Genomic DNA, 27,480 nt, shown 5'->3' with positions numbered 1-27,480 from the left:
TTACGGTCTGACGTGGTCATGGTGATCAGCGTTCTCAGCAGTACCTGCACTGAGCAGTTGTTACGAACTGCATCGAGTGTTGAAAGAACACACTCAAACACATAGGGATAAAGCTGAACCTGTTTCGTATGAAGGTTGTTGCATGACTGAATGTTTTTTGTGGTACCTTTTATTGATTGTTTTTCACAAAGTTTTTCCTTTTTGTGAAGGTATTTCTTTATTATTCTGTAACGAGCCACCGAGGAGCACGTATCCCCACCTCTCACTTTACTTGCGTATATTACAGCTACAGTGTAGTCGATCGCTCCTTGCGAATAGTGTTAAGAAAGTAGTAAGGATAAATAACACTTTTAGCCCTTAAAATTGTAATAGTATGCAGCATATTTCATTTATTTTGCATATACAGCACAGTAGAAATAATATGTGATCAAATTTGTAAGTGATTTGGGGTGTACTGGATGCGAAACTTTGTAGACGGAGAGGTTCTAACCCGGCTAGGCATCGATTGGAACTGAAACTGGATGGCAGATTCGGGCATGTTATTCCATGGTGCTTTAACTTCATGCCAGGGTTCATCAGTGGCAGAAGCTGGCTAGAGGTATTGTACACCAATGACCACGTGTTTTCTATGGATGAGTGATCTGGAGAATGTACTGATCAGTGCAAAGGTCGAACACTCTGTGTATCGAGGTAGATCAGGCTATCACTGAGAGCATGCCGTCTCACGTCATCTTGTTGAAAGGTAACGTCGCAGAGACAAAGTTGACTACAGTTAGCAGGTGAAACACAACAGAAATGTAGCATCTGCTGTCCAAATTGCCGGTGTTAGTGCTATGTACCGATTGACACACCATGCCATCATGCCATGTAACGAGCACACGTGTGACGTCAGCGAATGCAATCTGGTAACGTTTATTTTTCTCGGTGCCCCCACACGCGGATATATCCATCGTAATGCTGCACACAGATGTCGGCCGGAGTGGCCGAGCGGTTCTAGGCGCTACAGTCTGGAACCGCGCGACTGCTACGCTCGCAGGTTCGAATCCCGCCTTGGGAATGGATGTGTGTGATGTCCTTAGGTTAGTCAGGTTTAAGTAGTTCTAAGTTCTGGGGGACTGATGACCTCAGAAGTTAAGTCCCATAGTGCTCAGAGCCATTTGCACGCAGATCCGGGATTAGTCTCAAAAGACAAAGTGGTACCACCACATCCCGGCTGGCTGGGAGACCCCGAGGGGTAGGTTAAGCTGTCGATTTGGGAAGATTTTTCTATCCTTTGCGCGCAATGGCCCTTTTCTTTCGCAAAGTGTGAGAGTTGTGTGTTTAAGCGTATCTGGAAGGTGTAGATGGCTTTAATGCGTGTATAAGGGGCAGTCAAATGGAAACCGAACACCCGCCACAATGAGAACACGGACTGCTTCCATTCAAATGTAATCACCACACGCGTTAAGACACTTATCCCACGAGGAGACGAGACGAGCAGTGCCTGTTTCGTAGAATGCGATCGGCCGCTGACGAATCCATAACCGCAACCATTCTTGCACTTCCTCGTCCGACGGAAAACGACGTCCACGCACGTCTTTCTTCAGGTCGCCAAATATCTGAAAATCACACGGTGAAAAATCCGGGCTCTACGGAAAATGTTGCAGTGTTTCCAAGCCAAATCGCTGAAGTGTTGTCTTCGTCCGATTGGTAGTGTGGGGGCTGACGTTATCGTGCAACAGGGTGATCTCATCCGACAGTCTGACGACAACCGGCAAACCCAACAATGGAAACATCCCACATCTATCCAGCCAAAGAAACCCAAAGCCGGTCACACAAGCTCCGGTAAGCTCATGATGACCTTCGACTGCAGAGGCCTTCTACTCTTCGCGTTCCTCGAGCGTGGAACCAGGATCAATGCGCACCGCTATGAAGACACTTCACAGACGCGCCATAAAGTCAAAACACTCAGGAATGCTGTGTGACGGAATCATTCTGTTGCACGATGACGCCGGCCCTCACTGCCAATCAGGCTACGCTTGAGCGATTTGGTTGGGAAACACTGCAACATCCTCTGTACAGCCAGGATATTTCACATGTGATTTTCATATCTTTGGCGACCTGAAGAAGGACAGGCGTTGACGTCGGTTTCAGTCGGACGAGGAAGTGCAAGAGTGGGAGCGTTTTATGAAACAAGAATTGATCGTCTTATCCTCCAGTCGGATAAATGTCTTAACGCGTCTGCTGATCACTTTTGAATGGAACCATTCCATGGTTTCGTTATGGCGTGTGTTCGGTTTTCATTTGGCTGTCCCTCATATGTGGTGTGGTGTCATGTATGGGTTGGATGATGATAATAGAACGGAGAGGGTGAAACCTGATGCTGACTCGAAGTCTACTCTTCTCAAATAACACCAAGCGTTGCCGCCGAGCTTAACATCCCTATCATATGGACATACCACAATCAATAGTTCACATTCCCCCACTTCATGTGATACTGCGAAGAGGATGGAATTTAATGGCGCAAAGACTGATGATCTACATCTACATCTACATCCATACTCCGCAAGCCAACTGACGGTGTGTGGCGGAGGGTACTTTAAGTACCTCTATCGGTTCTCCCTTAGATTCCAGCCTCGTGTTGTTCGTGGAAAGAAAGATTGTCGGTATGCCTCTGTGTGGGCTCTAATCTCTCTGATTTTATCCTCATGGTCTCTTCTCGAGATATACGTAGGAGGGAGCAATATACTGCTTGACTCCTCGGTGAAGGTATGTTCCAGAAACTTCAACAAAAGCCCGTACCGAGTTACTGAGCGTCTCTCCTGTAGAGTCTTCCACTGGAGTTTATCAATCATCTCCGTAACGCTTTCGCGATTGCTAAATGATCCTGTAACGCAGCGCGCTGCTCTCCGTTGGATCTTCTCTATCTCTTCTATCAACCATATCTGGTACGGATCCCACACTGGTGAGCAATATTCAAGTAGTGGGCAAACATGTCTACTGTAACCTACTTCCTTTGTTTTCGGATTGCATTTCCTTAGGATTCTTCCAATGAATCTCAGTCTGGCATCTGCTTTACCGACGATCAACTTTATATGATCATTCCATTTTAAATCACTCCTAATGCCTACTCCTAGATAATTTATGGAATTAACTGCTTCCAGTTTCTGACCTGCTATATAGCAGCTAAATGATAAAGGATCTTTCTTTCTATGTATTCGCAGCACATTACACTTGTCTACATTGAGATTCAACTGCCATTCCCTGCACCATGCGTCAATTCGTTGCAGATCCTCCTGCATTTCAGTGATCAGGGGTTTCACGCCAGCATCCCTCCTCACCTTGTAGATACGAAGGAAATTTGCCAAAGCGGCTTACCTCGATCCGACGAGAACCGATGTATGCAACGAGGCAAAGCCGTTGGCTCAAAGTGCAAGACATGGGTTTCACGATCCTATAAAGTTGAGCGAACAACACGTCTCTACGCATGAGGTTGTTAAGGTCTTGCATAGCGTTGATTATCGCCCTAGTTAACACGTCAGTTCCATATCCCCACGACAGTCATAGGATCCCGACAGACACGAGCGGGAATATCGCAGAACTTTCAACCGTAGTGTTACGATCCCCCTTGAACGTGTCCTCCACAGATGGAGACGAAACGTTGGGTTTTAATGGAAAATCCGTAATGACCACTGCATAGTAGCTTGGAATATTTTATTACTTGTGACATTTCCGGCCGTGAAATTTACATTTTACAAACATAATTTTGTCAAACCACGCTCCTGCCGTTGTCGTATTACGCCACGTGCTGGTAGACGTTCCTTCTTTTCATATTATGTATAATACGAGTTTCTTACAAAAGACGAATAGTCAAATGCGAATTCCCTATTAGGAAGCTGCTGCATAATCTTTCCTGATATACCGAATGTAGATTACGTAACCACACCGTGCATTTATTCTAAAAGTGCTTATCATTTACACATCCAGAAATCTAGTACACTTCGTGCCAGTTTGATGATTGCTGCACGCCTCCTCTATGATGCTGCAATTTTAAACTCTAGTGTCGTAGCACGTCTCTCCTAAATGTACGTTTATTTTCGCGATTATTTAATTACGCATCAAGATTCGTATTTATTATGTACGAACGCAGTTTATTTAATAAGTACACAGTAAGTGCTTTGAGGGATGAAATGGAATGTACAGTGCGACGAGCGAGCAGCATAAAATTTAAAGACAAGAACCTCTTTGGGCTTCCGAGAAGTAACTACAATATCCAAATGTTGTTCCATTAAAAGAGATTAATTTAGTGGCGAGATATTATGCGCATTCATTAAAAGTGTGTATTTTATTTACGCGTCTGGTGTCGCGATTATTGCCGAGGCACGGACGAGGAATGTTAATGAGGACGATTGAGCCGAAGTGCGATGCGGGCTAAGTCGGCAGAGCTTGTAGCGCAGCAACAGTTGACGCCTGTGCCGGGGGTTTTGTTTTTTGCGCCGGCTGGCGCCGCACTGCGGTCGCGGCCAGGAAGAGGTGACTGCTGGCCAGGCGAGGCGAGCGGCGTCGGCGTCGGCGTCGGGGGCGGCGCCGGCGCCGGCGGTGGAGCCACAGCCAGAGGCGGAGGCGGCGGCGGCGCCTGCGCGGCCCGGGGGCGGCGCGTCGCCCACGCGCTGCCTATATAACCCGGCGTCCCCAGCGCGCCGCCCATCGCAGCCCAGTCCGCCGACCACACCGAGCAGAGGTAGGTCCGGGAACCGCGCGCTTACTTGCCAACGCTGCTGCCTGTAGTCGCTTCACCAGCCTTCATTAGAGGCAGCACTCACCGAGCTAATAGTTACAAAATATCACAGGTTCGTGCCTTTTGCACTCGTCGCTTTCGTGAAGGACAGACACGTAGGGCAAAGGAAAGCCAGTAATCCTATATTTCTGTAAGACTGTTTCGCGTCTTCGTAAGACTACTATTTGTTAACTAATAATGACACGGTTGACTAATAGCTAGCTCGGAATATTTCACTTTTTCCGTTTCGATAGGCGTGTCTTCATTGCGGTACACGACGTTCCTAACGAGTGGTTATTTTCAAAATTAAAAAAGATCACTGTACACTAAAGCCGTTCCAGTTGATTCGTTGTATTGGTCAATGATAGGCTTGGATTTAGAAACGAGTTACTATGTTACTGTATGACAGTAACCCATATTACTTTCACGGAGAAGAGCGAAATAATTTGGAAATTTACGTCAAACGGTTTTGAAATTGATTGCTACTAATCAGTATACAGTATACGTTTGGTCTCTCCCAATGCAGATACTGAAGTTTTATTTGTTTCTGTACGGCGCGGAAGGATTTTCGTTTGGTTTTTTTAAAATCACTCATAGGGCGGAGAGGAGCTACCCTTGTCTGCTGCCTAACGTTTGAGTGCAGAGTTTCGATTTTTTTTTTTTTTTTTTTTAAATATGTCTGTCTCCAAGGGAGCACCAAACTATACAAATCTCAAAGATACAGAATCAGTACAGCGCGATCACGTTTATTGTTCCTGTAATATAAAAGAGCAATATCCGTACTAAACTACACTGATAAATTAATTGCGGTAGAGACCTTTCAGAGACTATGGACCACGCAACCCTAAAGCGCTGGATCACATGCAACACTAGTTCTGCACCTTGCCATTTCGGTGTCCAACTTTTACGCATTTTGGTCTCATAATTTGCAGAATCGTCAGTATCAATTACTTTACTAAACAAGAAAGATAGCGGCACCATTTGATATCAGACAGTTAGATCTAAAGTTCACAGAAATGCTCCTCATCTATGTGGCGTTTTTAAGGTTTCCTAGCGTTCTACTCATAAATCACAGGCCTGATATCGACCTGCGACAGGTGGATTCAAACAAAATCGCGCACCCTGTCCGTTACAGGAGAATCTGGTAGCAGCTCCTAGCTTTCGACGAAGTTTCTTCTGCTAATGTTCGCTGTGGATACCTGAAAACTGGGCTTTTTCAGCACAGGATTTTTGCTTTCAGTGTCTGCAAATAACAAGCTGACTGGCTTCCATAATCGTATTAAAAACAGATCTCAACGTCAGAGGGATTTAATCCAAGGAGAGGAACGTAGATGCAATATTACAGCCGTCCAAAGCGGTTGGGGTATGCTCGCATCATCTTCGCTTTTTGTGGGGTGGCTTCCCTCTACTGTACTGTTTACAAAATCTCCAAGAAGAACTATGGAACGAAGCAGCTGAGACTGGAGATCTGGAATGACTTGCATATCGAGACGCAAAAAGAGACTAAGAAGTAAATTCACGTCAGAAGCCAATGCTTGCATATTTAATTGCTTTAAGAACTTAACTGTAAATTACAGAAGCCGCTCCCTGCACGAAACTAGTATAAGAACTTACACTATGATGCAAAACAGATTTCTTTCTTTAAAAAAAGAAAATTATCCATTGCTGCCAGTGTTGCTTCTGAGACTGTATTACTTTTGTAAAACAAAAAACAAACTGCTTCCTATCAGGGCTTGAAACGCATCGTGCATTGAAATAACAATCACGATACTTCACTCATGGTTGTTTGTTTTATATTTTTGGGAAAATAAGCTTCGCCTTATACTGCTGATTATTTTGAGTTTCATAAACTGGGAACATTGCGGCAATTGTAACCATGTGAACTGGCCTTGTTAGATTCAATTTTTTGCACAACGCATTAGAAATTTTGTGGTCCTGGTAGTATAGCTGCTGTTTTGATTACCTCGCTACGGCCAATGCTTACATGGCTCCTTCTCCAGTGGCAAGAAGGTGGATGTGCTTAGCCTCTGCTCTCTGACTTAGGTCACGGCTTTAAATTTAGAAATAATGTTAGTTCGATAAAATGGAAGGGATAAAATATAGTCGATTTCACTGACTGAGTACTCTTTAATCTTAAGTTGAAATTACGCAGCGTACTTTTTAACATACATGATTTTGGTCAGCCGGTATAACTCTTCTAGTTTGTTTCACAGAAAACGTAATTTTGTTGGTTAACTATAATCACATTAGAGTAACTTATAGTTTTAAAGCCTGCAAATTAGAAGATCTTACAAGAAATATCTTCTAAAGGGATTACACGAATCATAGGAGATGTGACCTGGACGAGTATCCCCGGTTTACAAGGTGCAAGAAGGCTGACGGAATTAATTGAGTATATGCTTCCTAAGGTCTGTCGGTCCGAGCAGAAAGGTCATAAGTTCTGATCCAACAGTGGATATGGATATGAATTTTAGCTATAGAACACTAAAGGGGAAAATGTTACATTGTTACTAAACCATCGTAAATTTTACTACTTCACATTTTATTTACAGTACGACATAATTTATAGTTTGTGCACTAGATAATTACAATTATAAGGTCTCCAATGGTATGTCACATACAAAATAAGTACAAATTTTCCTGTTTTACACGCTATACTGACAGTACCAAACTGGCGGGAACCGCGCATTGGTACCAATTGCAATCGTAAATTTTGAAGATAGTTTAGTAATCTGGGGTTAATCTTCGTCTAGGCAATGCCCAGTGTTACCATACCAGAGAGGCTACGCGAAATGCTGGTCTTATAACCATACATGCACGTTTCAGTGTCTAGCATACTCTACAGTAGTTCTCCGATTTCCCATGGGAAAGGCCACAACACTGTGGAATTAGCAACATTTTTAAGGCGACTTAAGCTGTTTACCAAGCTGGGTCCCACTAGCAAAGTGCTACACTGCTCACACGGTTTACTTCTCTTGAGTCTATTAGAGAACAGTGAAGAACAGCTGCCCCGCTTAGTGTGCGTAGGTGCACGCCGCCCAGGCGAACTATGTAACACTTCAGAGGACGGAAACTTTTCCGGGAATTTGCAGTTATAGCTCAAATCATGTACACTACAGGCACGAATGAAATACTACGTAACACACAGTTTACTTTGACAAGTGGCAAAAGAGGTAATATTACTGGAATATTAAGTGAAAAATTTCCTCTTCACATTCTAGACATATTCCAGGAAGGCAAATAACTTTTCTCCAAATGGAATACGCAGTCAAATGGTTCAAATGGCTCTGAGCACTATGGGATTTAACATCTTAGGTCATCAGTCCCCTGGAACGTAGAACTACTTGAACCTAACTAACCTTAAGGACATCACACACATCCATGCCCGAGGCAGGATTCGAACCTGCAACCGTAGCAGTCGCGCGGTTCCGGACTGAAGAGCCTAGAACCGCTCGGCCACCGCGGCCGGTGGAAGACGCAGTCGTTATAGGCAGCTGCACAAAAGCCGGACAATTAGAAACGTTGTGGGAACTTCTGATGATGGTAGTCTACTCGTATACAGCTGAAAGCACAGCGTCCGGACATGATTGTAGATTCTGAGTTAGTTTACTATTAGATTGCTTTTTTTTAAAAAAAAATGCATTCTTTTAGTTTCACAATTAAAAGTTTTTGGTGCCCTTACGCGTGTCTGCACTACACAACATTAAGCGTACTCCTCAATAACGATCCTTCGAAATTTGTTCCTACAGTAAATGCGAATTTTCTCAAATATTCTGCTAAGCAGGCTTACACCACTATAGACCAAACATTCACCCTGCGTCAAATTTTGGAAAAGAAATGGGAATACAATAAACCAGTTCATAATCTTTTCATAGATTTTACAAAAGCATATGATTCAGTATTGCAGTCAAAATTGTACAGAATTCTTTTGAAACTTGGAATACCAAAGAAGTATGTTAGACTTATAGAAGCGAGTTTGAAAAACACAAAAGGTAGAGTACGCGTGGAGAAATTGGAGTCAGAAGAATTTGTAATAAAGAACGGACTTAAGCAGGGAGATGCCCTGTCTCCGCTACTTTTTAATTTAGTCCTAGAATATATTGTACGAATGGCAGCAGATAATTCAGAGGGTGTGGAGTTAAATGGAAATATTAGGGTATGCAGATGATCTAAATATCAATAGCGATAGGAAAGAATCTGTAACAGCAAATGCGAATGCGTTAATCAAGGCTAGTGAAGATGTAGGTCTAAGCATAAGTGAAGACAAAACTAAATACCTGGTTACTACTAGAATGCCAACAGCAGCAGATCAGGAAATGTTAAGAGTTGGAGACATGCAGTTTGAAAAAGTGAACACATTTAAGCATCTAGGCGTGGACATCACTTCGCGATATGAGAGTGAATCCGAACTGAAGAAGAGATTACGGGCGGGAAATGCGTGCTACTTCTCACTGAATAGATGACTTTCATCACGGATATTGTCTAGGAATTTAAAGATTAGAATATACAAAACTATTATTCTACCAGTTATGCTGGATGGGTGTGAGACTTGGTCTCTCACTGTGCAAAATGAAAAGCCGTTTCGAGTATTTGAAAACAAAATTTTGAGGAAAATTTTCGGAGCAAAAAGGGATAATATTAGCGGAGAGTGGCGAAAACTGCATAATGAAGAGGTTCACGAACTCTATTCAAGCCCTGACATAATCAGTATTATTAAATCACATAGGCTGCGATGGGCGGGTCACTTAGCTAGAATGGATGAGGGCAGGGCAGCGCGCAGAGTACTGGTAGTGCACCTAGAAGGAAAACGTCCTGTGGGGAGACCGAGGCGTAAATGGGAGGACAATGTGAAGGCTGATTTGAGGAGCCTAGGTATTGAAGGTGAATGGAAGGAAATAGCCCAAGACAGGGACAGATGGCGAAAATACGTTGCTGCGGTAATGGAATCTCGAGTCCGGTATGACCAGTGAGTAAGTAAGTAAATGCAACGACAGTTGTGTCATAAATCACGGAGGGACACTTCCGGCAGCAGATATGCAACATCTGACAGACACCTAGAAGCCATTCTGCCAATAGCTATGATGTGGGTGAAGCTCCTCACTTCCACCATTACGGGAAGACTATTTATTTATGATGCGGGAACTCTTCGTTGCTATTTCCATAGCGCTGTTTCATAGTAGTAATATTTTTCGAATTAAAATATGACATGAATCCGATCCAGTTCGAATAACTATCTGTTATCAACATGGTAAAATTGTGCATTATACCCTTACGAATTTTTTCCATTAGAGGAAAATATTCTGTGTTGCAGTCAAATAGGTCACATGATATGATACACCTACAACGTATTTTTATTGCTTATCAATAAACTATGAAATTGTACCTTACGTTTGCGTATTACAAATATAAGGTATCAGAGGATATTCGAACACGGAATTTGACAATCTCATAAATATATCTCGCTGCAGGGTACTGTGGGGCATGGCATACAGTATCAGTAGATTATCTGCAGGACAGTTGTCGTAAAGCGGACACCTTTTGTCTAAAGTGGACAGACGAAAATATTTAAGTTCCGTCTAGGATCAACATTTAAATGTCTCTTCAAGGAGTTTTTTGTAGGGGCGTTTCATGTTAGATTTTATGCCACATGTGTTGGTAGAGCAGACGAAGTAGCACACGGTTAGTTATGTCTGTAAGGGCGTCATTCACTGTATGATAACCGATGTTCCGATGCGTAAATAACTTCGCTTGTTGCCTTGCCACTTTAGTCATGAGCCAAACCTCATCGGAAACACGCTATCCGCTATCAAGTCACTTCTCGTGAAGAGAAATGGAACTGATGGGGATGGAAACCGAGTTAAACAATGGCGTTCCTAAGCTTCACCATGCGGTAGTGGCTTGAAGCGTATTGGGAAACAATACAAGCCAGCAGGCGTGAATGAAAAGTATTTTGGCGCGTTACAGTGCTGGCCTATGATAATGAATAGGTGAACACAGCAGGTCAAAATGCGTTTTAGAATGTAGCCTTGTTGTAACATACCAATTTAATTTTCAAGTCGGTGTACAGAGTTAGACACTGACCTCGGGAGGCCGAGCTGCAAAGAAAAGGGTTCCGAGATGTTTTTCGATTCTATCAAATAGATTTTGTCAGCGAAAACGGCATATTCGATGAGCAACATGTCCGGCTGATGTAAAGGCTATGGAAGTGGTAATAGTCATCGATCTTGGAATAAGGATTCCACATTCTTCGACATATGTGACCTGGCATTGTTCTGTTGGAATATGGCAGTAGAAAAGCAGCAGAAAGGACTGTACCTCTAGTTCCAAAAACTTTCTGCTGCAGCGGTTGGTGCTTATGTTGCCCTAAATATGCAATAGTGCAAATCACAAGTTGTATACAATTTCTTCCAAGCTATATCATATGGTGCTAATCTATTATGTCAACCAACAACGCAGGCTGTTATATTACCTCGTCCCTCGTGGACGTAGTTATAAAATGAGCACGAGCTCAGGCCGTGGAAGAATGGGGAGGGAAAACGGTATGGTATTTCCAAAGGAAACCTCCTGGCATTCACTGTAAGTTATTTTGGGAAATCACAGGCGACCTAAATGAAACAAGTAAGTGCTCAGCTGCTCTAACAGCTATCTTCATTGTCAACATTATGCAGGCTATATCATAATCAACAGCAAAAAGAAAGTGTAAAATAGTGAGAGAAAACACGCTACAGTACACATGGGTCGGCAAACGAGCCGTTTGCGAAATAATTGCGAAAACATGGTTACGAACTGCCACGCACTTCAGTATGAAATATTGTCCTAGAGAGTGCCATGGGTGAAATTTGAGTCCAAATAGATGTGGACTTAATCGAAAAGTATATGTTCCAAATACCTTTGTACTAGCTATGAAATACACTCCAAGAAAAAAAATACAACACGACGCACCACGAAGGAATATCCGAATGGGACGGAAAAGTATAGATATGATGTACATGTACAGACAAACGATTACAATTTCAAAAAAACTGGATGATTTATTCAAGAGATGAGCATCAGTAACCGAGCAAGTTGGTCTACCTTTGGTACTTATGCAAGCAATTATTCGGCTCGGCATTGGTTGACAGTGTTGTTGGGTGTTCTCCTGATGGACATAGCGTCACATTCTCATCAACTGGCGCCTTAGATCGTCGAAATTCCGAGCCCTGCCCATAATGCTCCAAACGTTCTCAATTGGGGAGAGGTCTGGCGGAGGAAGGGCTTGGCATGCACGAAGACAAACAGCAGAAACTCTCACCTTGTGCGGAAGGACATTATCTTGCTGAAACGTAAGTCCAGGATGGTTTGTCGTGAATAGCCAGAAAATACGGCGTAGAGTATCGTCGACGTGCCGCTGTTTTGCATGAGCGCCGCGGATGACAACCAAAAGTATCCTGCCGTAAAATGAAATGGCTTCCCAGAACATTATTTGGTACCCACCATAGTCCAGGGCGTCTCCAGACATGTCTTTGCTGATCATCGGTGCTCAGTTCGAAGCGAAACTCATCACTGAAGACAATTCTCCGTCAGCGACTGAGATTCCAGGTCGAATGGGCCCGAACGCAATGCAGACGGACGTGTCGGTGTACAGAGGTCAATGGCTGTTGGCGCAATCGCGGCTGTGAGCTGAGACCCCTTTCTGTGAGCCACCTATTAACGGTTCTTGTGGTGAACGAAACTGCAGTTGCACGTCGAACCGATAATAATGATGAATGCGGGGCTCTGAGTGCCTTTCTGACGAATGCTCGCTTCCCACGTTCTCTCGTGTCTCTAGGTCTACTGCATCCTTCTTGACGCTGTGTTCGCCCGTGTTACACCCATTCTCGCCGAATAGTGGCAACACTCCTGTTCAAATGTTGAGCGATTCGCCAATTCCTCCAACCAGGAAGGGGACCAAACAGCGAGGTCTTCGGTCCCATCGGATTAGGAATGGATGGGGAAGGAAGTCGGCCGTGCCCTTTCAAAGGAATCATCCCGACATTTGCCTGAAGTGATTGAGGGAAATTACGGAAAACATAAGTCAGGATGGCCGGACACGGATTTGAATCTCCGTCCTCCAGAATGCGAGTCCGGTGTGCAAACCACTGCGCCACCTCACTCGGTCCGAAATTGTGTGTACACACTAGTGAATAATGGAAAAAGTAATACCTCAAAACACCCTTCTTTAGAAACACCATATTTATGTAAGGGCACAGGCTGAGTATAGAAAAAGCCTTAATTTTGAAGTGCTATGCCGTGGACAACGAGTGAACCATGTTCCGAACAAGAAAATGCTGAACCCATAACAGCTATATATAACCTTCTGAAATAGTGGCCTGTTGTTTCGAGTATCTTTCTGGTTTATTAAGCATTATACAATGCCTGGTCACTGTTGACAAGCGCATTTCGTACGATTTATGACATGAAATGTGAGCTGTAGCTCAGTATTTCCCTGTGGTCTAAGGTATGTGCATATGGCAGTCATGGTTCCAGACGCCAGTAATTTACAGATTCACGCCTGGATGACCACATCAGACGAAAAGCCACGGTTGAGTATATGACAAATGGAGAACGTTGTGGTATATCTGCACTGGTAGAGCTGTTCAAGGATAGGAAAAAACCTATATACCAGGCAATAAGCGTCAAGACCAGAAAAAGACTTATATACTAGGCAATAAGCGTCATTAGCGGTTGAGAGCTACAGCGTATATAAGGCTGGGATTGGCCACTTGTTGGTAGACAGCAGGTTATCGAATGTTCGCACTAAGTAGGCCATAGTTGTGTTCATGGGACTTGGAGTTTTTCTAGAGTAAAGATGCTAGGTAGAGATATCGACGAAAGTAAGCGTTGCTCTAAACTGATTTTAGAGGCAGCTTTTTTTGGCAAGTATTGTGAGAAATGAGGACATTACGAATGAGTAATGAATGTTGATACCAACGAACACGAATGGCAGAGCTCAAAACACTACCTAGCCAATCAAAAGCAAGAAGATGTCCAGGGCGATATTTTACTAAAAGCCATGTCAGAAAAGAAAGGAAGAGTTTGCTTGTTCTCTCGCTGTGGGAGACTTCTCTTCTGTTCCTAACATGAGATACTTCAGCTTCTATATCTGCAGGGAAATAGTCTGGTTCGACAAATATGATGGAAGAATTGTGCTGGAGGCCGGCGAAGACTTTGGTTGTGAATGTAAAAAATGACTGTCAGTGAGAGATACTGCATACAAATTTCTGATCCAGCCTGGCCTGTATGCAGTTACCAAACGTGTCACCGCATCTAATGCAGATACTGACACCACCCAACGTAACCTGTTAAGCTACACACCTTGCGACATTATCAATGCACCAGTTGCCTCCTGGTTATGAGGTGATCAAGGAGACCAAGTGAAATTCTGCTTACCAAGACTCTAAAAGTCACGCATAACTAATATTCAGGGAAAGGGACACTGAGAGTAGCATTAATACAATGGACGTGTCGTATGCTGAAATTTTGATTTGTGATAGTAAGATGGCATTTCTTTTGTTCAAAGTATGGTGAATAAATACAGTAAGGGCTTTATCATCAATTTAACCAATTGTAATATACCTTCGTTACATTCCAACAAATGATACAACTCGTATTTATATGACAGGTCTCAATTTTGAAACTCCGATGCATTATTTTCATTACTCTGCAATGTACCTCGATTAGGAGTTTTATTTATACTCAACAAAATAAACAAACAAGAATAATTTGTTCTCAGATGTGGGTTCTCATCGAAACATACAGTACAACATATTAAGACCAGCGTTGCAGGTCCCGGCGGAGGTTCGAGTCCTCCCTCGGGCATGGGTGTGTGTGTTTGTCCTTAGGATAATTTAGGTTAAGTAGTGTGTAAGTTTAGGGGCTGATGACCTTAGCAGTTAAGTCCCATAAGATTTCACACACATTTGAACATTTTTGAACAATGTTGCACCCAACGCAAGATATAGCCGAAACATCATTCCGCTAATTCTGTAACCGTTCTCGATCATCAGGGAAACGTGTTCTTCCACGAAGACAAATTAACGTATGCATATTACTCGCATTTCCCAATGCACAAACCAAGATATCCGTCAACTTCCCTATCAATGAAGCTGTTCCGCATTAAGCATATGTGGGTCACGATATAGTGGCTTCTGTTCCAGCAGCCGGCCAGAGTGGCCGAGCGGTTCTAGGCGCTACAGTCTGGAACCGCGCGACAGCTACGGTCGCAGGTTCGAATCCTGCCTCGGGCATGGATGTGTGTAATGTCCTTAGGTTAGTTAGGTTTAAGTAGTTCTAAGTTCTAGGGGACTGATGACCTCAGAAGTTTAGTCCCATAGTGCTCAGAGCCATTTGAACTTTTTTCTGTTCCAGCAGCAACCCCTGAGCAACTGCAACATCAGATGGATCGCTATGTCACTACGCAATATCTGACATTTTTATGATCGTCCTTACATACGACTGGAGAATGTGTATAGTTAGAGAAGATTATACAGTTTGTCCAGCAAAGGAGACCCTGATTTCAAAATTAAATATCTCAAAAGCTAAAATCGACACACGAGTACAACAAAAAGTATGTTTATTGCGAAAGATGTAAGAATTTTATACAGCAGTTTCCATATAGTGCGAAATGCTGCAAACATATGGCGCTGTACGCTATGAAGCACCTTCAATATCACGTGCACAATTAAACTCGTTCTCTGCAAGCTGCCTTTGAAGTCACATCACAGTCATTTCGAAATGTCCACTACTCGCAATACAGTGGTGGCACAAACTAAGGATGATCTGGCTCCATATTGCATGAACCACTCTGATTGGTCGATCCTCCAACGATCGTTTCTCGTATGAAAAAAGGGCCAATAATACCTCTGCTGCACACTGCAGATGAGATAATAACTTTGGGAGAATACTGTGATTTCGCTTCACACAAATATGGATATTCAGAACCTCATATTCGCCAGTTCTGGTTATTCAGGACTCCACCTGGATGGTGGAAGTGTGCTTCATATGTGAACCAAATGCAGCCAACATCAAATCATTCGCGTTGTTCAATGCATGATTTCAACTTCTTTCTTCGGTGCGCCAACTTCCATTCACGTTTCAACCATGGAAATGATCACTCTGGTCTGCAGCGCACTATTTATAAGCACTACAAATAGAGATTACAGTGGCATCTGTAAGCTACTTTTTCGGCTATTTCGAAACTTCTGTATAAAATTCTTACAGTTTTCACGATAAACATAGCGCTTGTTGCACTCGTCTATCAATCTTAATTTTCGAGATATTTAATTTTGAAACGAGGGACTCCTTCGCTGAACGCCTTGTACAAGATTGTGATACTTTTTTGTAGAGAGCACATTGTGCTCATGGGGGAGCGATCTAGATGCTTGTAAAACAATAAACTGGTAGCCAAGATCGCAGAAATTCTTTTTATTTCATGATTACCGGTTTCGGCGAAACTAAAGCCGCCATCATCGGATCTTAGGACACATACAGATTACAACATCAAGGCAAAAAATGGTAATATTAATATTGCCTGTAACACGCAGGCCTTACAAAATTGTCGTAAGTAGCACAGAGATGTCCAAGAGAGATGACAATCAGACTGTTAGATAACTGCAGATGGCCACAGTGAGGGCACTGAGACACAGGCAGCAGCGGCTGCGGTTATTAAGATTATCGTTGCTCTTTAGACGAATTCTAGGGTGTCATCGCAATTTTACCTCCTGTACAAGTTTCAAAAATACGAAAAAACGGCGATAAGCGTCGCTATAAGTTTACTCTGGTCATAAATTCACGCAAACTATTTTTTACAGTTTCATCTTATCTCTCCAGCAACTTATGGCAAAGCCATGTTTTTGTTGCACAGTAACTGATCCATTAAATTTAGGGAGTGATGCAACAACGCTATTTCTTCATTTTTGGGATTCGATGATGAAAGAAGCAGTTGAAATACTGTTGTTGATGAATGTAATTAACAGAGATACCGGTTTCAGCCTAGACATATCATGGAATCTGGCGCTTTCTTTAATAAACTCGTAAAGACATCGTTGCAGGGCAGCTACAGGGCGACAATTGTTGAACTATATGAAATAAAATCGTCATAACAACTGAAATGTTTGCCTTAGGACGTTCAAATTGCGCGGTTGACCCTGGGGCACGATGGGAATTTGTATGGTTTAATCGATTTGGTTTACCGACGAAGCACACTTGCATTAGGATTGGTTCGTCAACAAGCAAAATTGGCTCGTTTTTTTGACTGAGAATCCGCATTTCGCTATTGAGAAGTCTCTTCACCCTCAACGGTTGACTGTGTGGTTTGCAATGTCCGGTCACGGAATAATCGGTGCGATATTCCTTGATGGTACGGTGACTGCCGAATGGTACGTGAAGGTTTTAGAAGATGATTTCATCCCCATTATCCAAAGTGATCCTCATTTCGACAAGATTTGGTTCATGCAAGATGGAGCTCGATCCCATCGAAGCAGGAGAGTGTTTGACGTCCTGCAGGAGCACTTTGGGGACGTCATTCTGACTCTGGGGTACCCAGAGGCCACTGGCATGGGCCCCCATTGGCCGCCATATTCTCTGGATCTGAACACACGCGACTCCTTCTTGTGGTTCTGTGTTAAAGACAAGGTGTACAGCAATAACCACAAAACCATTTCTCAACTGAAAACAGCCATTCAAGGAGTCATCTACAGCATCGATGTTCCGACACTTCAGCGGATCATGCAGAATTTCGCTATTCGCCTGCGCCACATCTTCGCCAATGGTGGCAAGTATATTGAACATGTCATAACCTAAATCCGAATAGCTATAGTGACATTTACATTCTAAATAAAGTCTGTGTACGCTTTAGTTTGTAACTAATTTACTTTTTTTCATATAGTTCAGTAATTGTCATTCTGTAATATTGATACATTAATGATACATGAACCGACCACGTAGTCTTAGATTCAATTTATGCATACTTTTCTCCAGCAAATTAGACTCGCATTCTGGAGGACGATGGTTCAAATCTGCGTCCGTCCATCCAGATTTAGGTTTTCCGTGATTTCCTAAATCGGTTCTGGCAGACGTGCTTCCTTTGAAAAGACACGGCCGATTTTCTTTCACATCCTTGGAACGATCCGAGCTTCTGCTACGTCTCTAATGATCTTGATGTCGACGGGACGTTAAACCCTAATCATTCCTTCCTTCTATGCCTCCGATCAACGACCCACCAAAGAGATCTATGGTTTAAAAGACGGAACGATTAATGTAGCTTAACTCTGGCGGTTCATTCTGAAGAGGGCCAAAAGATATTAGGCGGCAACATTAGAAGAAGAAAAGTAGAGTTTATGCTACTGCACTCCCGAAATTTTTTGGATCATGGTGTGTTTTACCCACGCAGGATGACTCTTTCAGAAGAAAAATGTCACTTTGCTTCTGAATATCTAACAGCTGATTATCTCCAAAAAAATGGTTCAAATGGCTCTGAGCACTATGGGACTAAACATCTGTGGTCGTCAGTCCCCTAGAACTTAGAACTACTTAAACCTAACTAACCTAAGGACATCACACACATCCATGCCCGAGGCAGGATTCGAACCTGCAACCGTAGCAGTCGTGCGGTTCCGGACTGAGCGCCTAGAACCGCTAGACCACCACGGCCGGCCTGATTATCTCCTTCCCAACATTTTAGTGTGGGACCCAAACAATTAACAGACATGTTAACGATAAAACGTGTTTGGAAATAATCCCGCCGGCCGGTTTGGCCGAGCGGTTCTAGGCGCTTCAGTCTGGAACAGCGCGATCGCTACGGTCGCAGGTTCGAATCGTGCCTCGGGCATGGATATGTGTGATGTCCTTAGGTTAGTCAGATTTAAGTAGTTCTAAGTTCTAGGGGACTGATGATCTAAGATGTTAAGTCCCATAGTGCTCAGAGCCATTTGAACCATTTGATTTGAAATAATCCCATTAAGACTATAATATATAAATGAGAGATGTATTATCCTCTAGACTTTGCAATTCTGGAAATTTTGTTTACATATTGGCATTATTCTGCTTGTTTGTTTTACCGAAATATTCAGATTTTTCTAAAAAATAATCAGCCGCCAGACAACTATCGATAAACAGTTTAACACAGCGCTATTGTTGACGAGATTCTATCCAACATAATGTACAGTTACTCAGAAGGTTACATGTTCATGAATCATAGAAAATAACATATTAAGTAAATAACCTGCTCACTAATGAAGAAGTAGTGTCGCACATCCATATTGACGTGTACTCTTGAGTCTGGTGGCCAGGAATTAGATCACAGAGATCATTTACACCAAACTCAAATTTTCAAACTACAAATATATATTCTTTCTCGAGTCACAAAGATGTTAATAGTTAAAAATTGTTAAGGCATTCGTAGTCACCTTTTCACATATTGCCTGTCCGCTTCTGTCTCGGGTTCTTCAGCCGACGTTCGTTTGACGCTTTTTCTGATGTTGCGCCACCATGAGTGGCATTGCCAAGGGATCATCCTCCACCGCTAGTCGCTATCAGCTTTGAAAATCTCTGCCACTGGTCCTGGCGAAACGTTAGAAAAATCGTCAAACATCGGCCGAAGAACTCGAGAAAGAAACCAATAGGCAATTTGTCACGCTAATTGTGTATAGATCTCGATTATTTTTTATTATTTTGAAGGTGTAAATCTATAACGAAGTGTGAAGTGTTTCTGACGATGGATACTTTCCGGTCCATCTCCTTTTCATTTCATCCGAAGTTTTCAATGCCCAGGAGACGTCGCTTCTTTTGATTTTGTTCCATAAGTCTCTCCCGCCAACGTAAAAATAAATTACCGTGTAATATCTCTTAGGTAATTTGTTCGTCAGTCCTCACCGTTTTTTTTTCTTTTTTTAATTACGTGAAGTGGTATTCGAGGCGGCTTCTTTATATGAATCATGAGTAATTACGTGAGATTCGTGAAGTGATCAACCTATTCCGTCTCTAGTAAACGTCACACCCTTAAACATTGAATGGTGTTGGCGATCACCTTTCGGTCGCTACTTGGAAGGTGGAGGATCCTCCCTCATCCACCTCCGACCTCTGACATCGACTACCCGTTCCGCTCTTGCTCGACTAAATTTTTTGGACTTCGAACGCACATTTTGCAGGCTGCTTCGAGCGACTGCGAGTTGTTACAGGCAGAGAACAAAACTAGGAGTATAAAATATCTGATGCTGCTCTTAAAACTGCGTAACAGCAGACATTCGCACGGAATGGCTGTGGCGCGACGCGGCCCCGGCAGGGCGTAAATCCACTCCCTCCGCGACTGCCTTAGCGCTCGGCGACAGACGAGATGTCTGGCGCCGAGATGAGCTACACGCCGCACAAAAGCTTTGCTTACCCCGCTTTGGTAATGGCTTTCCCATCAATGAACACTAGGACGCGCGCAAATCTTCGGAGCGGACGTATACTACGAGCAGTAGCTCACAAGACGCGACCAAGTAATGAGACGACATAATTAAGTCTTTTCGAACTACTGTTGTGGTATTTCCGAGACCTTTGTTATTCTCTTTTGCATTCATTACTCGGATAATAATGTAGTCCTACGCAAATCCAGATGACTTTGGAGACTTGAACTTGATTCGTTTGGAATACATCATTAGTGCCATCCACAATGCGATATCCTTATATCAGTTCATAGTCATTACCTTGTGGATTCGGTGTCTCTAGATTTGTGTAAAAGTTTTCGGTCTAGAAGCATACCTGGTAAAGAAATTACACACGTATGCTACACTTCTGTCAAAGCTTGCGACTGTTTTTGAGACTTCTTGATATGGAGAAAGGATAACATTATCATGTACGGGAAGTAAGCCGCAGGCGCTACCGTAACATCTATCGTATGGGGACAAAGGTCGCTTCATTTCACGCTGTGTATGTTAATGACCGTGTGGACAGTATTAATTACAATCACATAATATATACAGATGATGTAGTTACCACGTAGTATACTTCAATAAAACTTGTTGTAGTAAAGCGTAGTTAATGCTTAAATTCATTATTTGTCTTATTGATTTCTCGACATTATTGTTTTTAAAATATCTGTACAATGGAAGACACTGATTTGGTCAGAACTCCAGTAATATTCACTTTATAAGCGTTCGAAATAATACGATCAGATGTAAAGTTTAAACGATGAATCCTTGGGTAGAACGACATATCATGAACTTTGGTAAAATGGTACCCTATGTCATCTACTGAAATTACTACAATTAGCATTGATAAAAAAAGTTGAAAATGAGTTGGACGTTCTTTCGATTTTAACATTTGTTAAAAGTAGTGTGCTCATCATTGATTTAATAGAACTTAGCATTAACTCATCAATTTAGATGTGTTTGATCACCCAATGCAAACAAAAATAATTGAGCGAGGTTGCGCAGTTAAGGTATTGGACTCGTAATCGGGAAGACGGTGGTCAGATCCCCGTCTGATCATTCAGATTTAGGTTTACCGTGCTCTCCCTAAATCACTTTTTTCCGAACGTCGAGACAGATCGTTTGATAGAGCACGGACAATTTTCCTTTCCCATTATTCCTCCCCAGTCTCAGTCTGTGCTCGGTCTCTAATGACCGCTTGGTAGATGTGATGTTGAATTCTATTCTTCCTTCCAATCCCCTCAAATAAAAATACGAAACACTTGCGATCTTAGAAGTATAGTTTATTGATAAATTCAGCAAATAGCTACAGTAAGTTTCATTTAAAGATCATTCTCCCGCTCTAGCAGACGGTAACTCTAACAAGTTTAAAATTAGTAATAGGAAGTAAGTCACTGTAAACAATGGTCTCTCGAACTGAAAGACTCAAAATTAATAGATTTCAAACAGAAATTCGAAGAAGTAAGATCACTGAGACCATTATTGCTAAGAACTGACGTCCTCACTGAAAGAGCATGTTAGGAGGAACTCTTAATTGTGTATCATGATTTAAAGGATGCAATTGTCGTTATTGTAATGGTTTGTATTCTCGAAACCGGCCGGTGTGGCCGAGCGGTTCTAGGCGCTTCAGTCTGAACCGCGCGACCGCTACGGTCGCAGGTTCGAATCCTGCCTCGGGCATGGATGTGTGTGATGTCCTTAGGTAGGTTTAAGTAGTTCTAAGTTGTAGGGAACTGATGACCTCAGATGTTAAGTCTCATAGTTCTCATAGCCATTTGAACCTTTTTTTTATTAATAGAAATAAATTTCTTCTGAAACCAAGATCATTAAATATTATTTGTTTCACGATTACTGGTTTCAACAGAAGCTTGTTGTCATCATCTGATCTACAATAGTAACAAATGATAAATAACTTTAAAAGGAGAATTTTTTTAACAATGTAGAACAATTTTTCAAATGTTGAGTAAGGTATGTATTTTACTTGGTACATATTACACAATGGCAATGAAAATTGTTCTTTTAGACCATTATGAAATGTTATTTGCACTTTCTTACTTTTGTACCTCAAATGATGAGAGCAAGCTTCTGTCGAACCCAGTCATCGTGAAATAAACAGTATTTAGCGATACTGGCTTCAGAAGGAATTTCTGTCCCTTAATTGCTTTTGTGTTGCGTGCTCATGTCGTGTACTTCTATGCATTCAATGGCATAAATAAAATATATCTAAGAAAATCGCATGCATTCACAGTACATCCAAATAGGAGTGGTAACTCATTTTAGGCTATTTCCCCCTCTCAGGCAACACATAAATTGATATTGATAATTGACTTGAAATGTAAAGGAATCTGTATGAAACACTTCGAAACTAATTCGGTGACTGCGAACTCCTTGACATAAGCTGTGTTCGATATTGATCTACTACAAAGGAGACAACATTTGACCATACCGGGATTGTCACGTGCATGAGTATCTGCAACAGCGAACTATTCAGTGTACGAAGCGGCCAGTTTAGATCGGCCTGAACCCCCACAGAGAACTTTGAGCAACCCTCAGTGTGCGTTGGCCGTTCTAAGTCTTGCTCCACAGACGCTTCTCGCAGTGAGACTGGGTTTGCAAGAAGAATTTAACTCCCGTTATGTGGGTCTCAAAGACAGCATTCTTAACAAAACCACCACGCATTATTTCCGTTTGATGTTATCGCATCAGTACTTGTGTTATACCAAATGGACACATACTGCAAACCAAAATGTGGATGGCTTGGTAGAGATTCGAACCGCTATCTCCCCAAATACGAGTCTGTGTCTTACCACTGCGCCACCCCACTCGACCACATGTAATTGTTATTTGTGTAATTCATGTAAACCAGTTTATTATACGGTCTTGTTAAAAGAGAATGTGTTCTGCCTACCGGCGCCGCAAGAGGTAATTCAGTAATATGGCATGTATAACACATAAAACCACATCCGTCAATGGCATCACACGATCTACCATAACTTTGAACCATATTTTCGGATTACAATGCCGAATTGGCACTAAATTGAACCGATGTTGTTTGTAATTCAAACTGAAATCTCATCTGCAAGATTGTGAGCAAGCGTAAAGAGAAGAGAGATAGGAATCGCATGAGGTTTGATTTTTGTGACTGTAGCCAACTGGCACGCTGCCCTGCGAGGCGCAGCCCTAAGCGCCTCGGCCAAACATCGCCGAGATTCGAGAAATATTCTCCAGCCATTGCACTGGTGCAGGGCTTCGTACGTGACTGGGAAGGGTGACCAACCTCTTGTCTACACTCTCAGAAAACGTATTGTAGCAGTGAATGATGGTTAGCCACTTCAAAAAATGGTTCAAATGGCTCTGAGCACTATGGGGCTTAACATCTGAGGTCATCAGTCCGCTAGAACTTAGAACTTCTTAAACCTAACTAACCTAAGGACATCACACACATCCATGCCCGAGGCAGGATTCGAACCTGCGACCGTAGTGGTCGCGCGGTTCCAGACTGAAGCGCCTAGAACCGCTCGGCCACTCTGGCCGGCGGTTAGCCACTTGCTCCATTGTTGTAACAACTGGAAAGGAGAGAGAAATGCATCCGTACTAAATGCTGGAACAGTTCGCCATTCCCACTTCACAAGTACGATAAAATTCAAAGTTACTTGTTCAAAAAATGGTATGAGCAGGGTAGTGCAATAAAGAGCTTAGGACTCGTCATCATAAGCCAACATCTTAAAATCGTCTTCCACATACAGATATATGTTTTCTAAGACTATCAGGCATCATCCTAGGTCTACGACAACACCTCGACTGATTCTGTCTCTTCAGATTCAAACGGCTCCAAGAACTATGGGACTTAACATCTAAGGTCATCAGTCCCCTAGACTTAGAACTACTTAAACCTAACTAACCTAAGGACATCACACACATTCATGTCCAAGGCAGGATCGGAACCTGGGACCGTAGCAGCAGCGTGGTTCCGGACTGAAGCGCCTAGAACCGCTCGTTCACAACGCGATACGATAAACCGCAATCGCGATATGCTACAATCCGACCTTTATCGAAGTCGGAAACGTGATGATACGCATTGCTCCTCCTTACACGAGGCATCACAACCTTTCACCAGGCAACGCCGGTCAACTGCTGTTTGTCTATGAGAAGTCAGTTGGAAACTTTCCTCGTGTCAGCACGTTGTAGGTGTCGCCACCGGCGCCAACCTTGTGTGAATGCTCTGAAAAGCTAATCATTTGCATATCACAGCATCTTCTTCCTGTCGGTTAAATTTGGTGTCTGAAGCACGTCATCTTCGTGGTGTAGCAATTTTAATGGCCAGTAGTGTAACATCAACTCACCACGTCCAGTCTCAAAGGGAATTAACGCTCACGACCACTACAGCGTGTAATTAATGCAAACCCGATTTGCATCCTCATACTAGCGCCACTCTTATGCGGTTGGCTTGAAATTTGAATAGACATCTTTCAGATGTTGAAACACGTCTACTTACTTTCGTTCATGTCGCTCTACTCCTTCCTGGTGTTGTGATATGTTTTCCGTCAGTATATATAGAGCTGGAGATTTGGTTAATGCGAGTACTGTGACGTCAAAATTACATATTAGCATACAGGTAGTATGTGAGCTTTGTTTATATGATACGGCTTGTATTGCCTCTTCCTATATTGCAATAAGACATCCAGAGAAGTGACGTCTGCTGCAGTTAATTCATTAATGTAAGGTTCTCAGCAGACGTGGACGTGGGGGGAGAAGAATTTCGTGACTCAGAAATTTAACGTAGCAGAATCGACCCCATATATGTCGCGATATCTCATGACCGTTTGTAACTCTAACATATTTTGGTAAGGCAATGAATTTTTTCCTATGCGCTAATTAATGATAATACTTCTTAAATAATTGAAATTTCTGTAATTCTTTTATGAAAGTTTTTGTTACCGCTTGGGAAAGTTTTCTTTCGCATTCAGTGTTCCATTATGACTGTATGCCACCTTGAAAGGCTACAACGCAGTTGCATATTGAATCGTAGAGAAGATGCTGGAGGGACAAGAGTGATGGCAGATTCACTGAGGTGAACCTTGTAATTTCTGGCACTTTGGGAGCACAATGTGTGCCTGTATTGAAATGTAAAAGAATATTTTTGTTTTTCAGAACTCAACCATTCTAGATCTTTTTTCTCGTAAAACTATCTACGTGTCCATGAGAAGAACTTTCTGCATGTTTACCAGCAGTGGGAGTATTACCAAGCGAGATCAAGTTGAGGGTAAGCTAGGAAAAGATGATGCATATACCATTATCTTTGATATAAAGTTGTTGCAGCAAGTTCAAATGGTTCAAATGGCTCTGAGCACTATGGGACTCAACTGCTGAGGTCATTAGTCCCCTAGAACTTAGAACTAGTTAAACCTAACTAACCTAAGGACATCACAAACATCCATGCCCGAGGCAGGATTCGAACCTGCGACCGTAGCGGTCTTGCGGTTCCAGACTGCAGCGCCTTTAACCGCACGGCCACTTTTTTTTTTTTTTTTTTTTTACTAATGAACCGCTGCAGGAGCAGGACGACGGGTAGGGCAGGGGTCGACACCCGAAGCCTGGCCATCCCGCCGCCACGCCCAAGCAACGTGTTCGAGTTCGAGGATCGAAGGATCAGGAAGAGGATGGAGTGGGTTTGTCGCTGTTGTTCTTTTTATTTAGTTATTTCTTTAATTTTTATAACATTTTTTGTTGTGTTATAGATTTATTTTTGTTTCATTACAAAGAAAGATCCTACAACTGCCGTAGCCGAGCGTCCGAGTCGTCTTCTCGTCTGTTGGGAGGGGTTCCCCCCTATTCCGTCCGTAGAGGATCAATATACTCCAGGATTCTTCTTCATTTTCAGCGTCTCATACCCGGAACGCCCCAGTGAGCAGGAGGATCCGCAAATAATGAACCTAAATAATTTGCGAAACGAGTTCTGTACTTCGGGTGGCGGCTGAAAGCTGCATGTGTCGTCATCAATAGGGACCAAAAGTCGAGTGTGCCTTTGGGAGCATCGCAAAATATGTAGTAAACGGCCATGCCTTTTAGCCAGTTAACGGCGTTCGTTCTGGTTGATGGAAAGTATACGACGTCGGGGCGCAATACGTCATCAGGGGAGATAGACTCCGGCAATCGCCGCAAGAGAAATGCCAGCATGCGCTGCGTCAGTAGCCAGCACTCGCTGGTCGCGGCACACGTCAGACGGTGTGCATCCGAGTCAGCGACTGAGCATGTCGGACACAAGGGGCCGTCCGCCAGATGTATGGAATGTAACCTCTGACGAGTAGCGAACTTCCCATTCACAACCACGTACCACAATGAACGCACCGTCGTAGGTAGAAAAGGCGTGTGTACCGCTCGCCACACCGTGTTCCAGGCAACTTCAGGATGTCTGTGGGTGACCGTGTTTACAGGTTGCCGCTGCTGATAGAGGCGATAATAGTCTTTTGTGCTGGGCTTCCGTGTCGTCGGAAGTTCTGACCGTAAGTAGCTGAAGTCAATAAAGAAGTCTCTGATGTGGGTGAGTGCCGGTGAAATGTGTCCTACAGAAACCGGGGGGTGCAGAGAGTGTGGTGCCACATCCGCTATCAGGGTGCCCGTCAGAGTGGCGTGGGCAGAGGTCCACGTGCGACGCATAGTGTTGAGATAAAGCGATCGCGCACGGTTATATACGTGAATTATACCGATACCGCCCGCCCGCTGCGGCAGTGTCAGGGTGGCGTATCGGACTTTAAAAACCAGACCGGTGCCTACGAAATGTACATATGCTGCTTGAAATCTGTCGGCCATCGTAGCTGTCAAGGGAAGGATATGCGTAAAATAGTTCAGTTTTGAGACAAGATAGGTGTTGACATAACGTGTTCTGAGGAGCATTTCCAAGCGACGCAGTTTATTGTCCTGCAGCAGAGCACGTGTCTGGTGTAGGAGCCGGCGGTACGTAGCCACCGCCGTGCGGCGGACATTGCTGTAGAATTGCACTCCTAAACACTTGAGTACGGGCACCTTGTCAAAGGGCACCGCTGTTGTGTGGGAAATCCCCCCTCCGACATCCATGTATTTTGTCTTCTTCACGTTGATGACGCTCCCAGCGGCCGCCCCGTACTGGCGTAGCCACTACAGCGCCATATGCATTTCAGCCTCTGATCTGGCCAGGAACACCACGTCATCGGCGAATGCACCACAACAAAAGGTGACGTCCCGCAAGGAGATACCAGTTAATCGCTGCCGTAGACCATGTAAAGCTGGTTCAAGCGCTGCAGCAAATAATATGCCCGA

At 43.3% G+C, this 27,480-nt stretch overlaps 1 protein-coding gene across 1 annotated transcript in view; it reads left to right on the top strand.

Annotated features, from left to right (window-relative positions):
• The first annotated feature begins 4,684 nt into the window (after nt 1–4,684).
• LOC124723154 overlaps nt 4,685–27,480 on the top strand; it is a 77,581-nt gene continuing 54,785 nt past the window's right edge. Inside the window, exon 1 of the mRNA XM_047248345.1 lies at nt 4,685–4,720. The gene's annotated coding sequence lies outside the window, so the exon portion shown is untranslated. The remainder of the gene's footprint in view (nt 4,721–27,480) is intronic.

The sequence above is a fragment of the Schistocerca piceifrons genome, chromosome X, assembly GCF_021461385.2.
Source record: "Schistocerca piceifrons isolate TAMUIC-IGC-003096 chromosome X, iqSchPice1.1, whole genome shotgun sequence".
In the NCBI taxonomy this organism is placed as follows: Eukaryota; Metazoa; Arthropoda; class Insecta; order Orthoptera; family Acrididae; genus Schistocerca; species Schistocerca piceifrons.
Note: the sequence above shows the minus strand (reverse complement) of the source record. Positions and strands in the feature narration are given on the sequence as shown.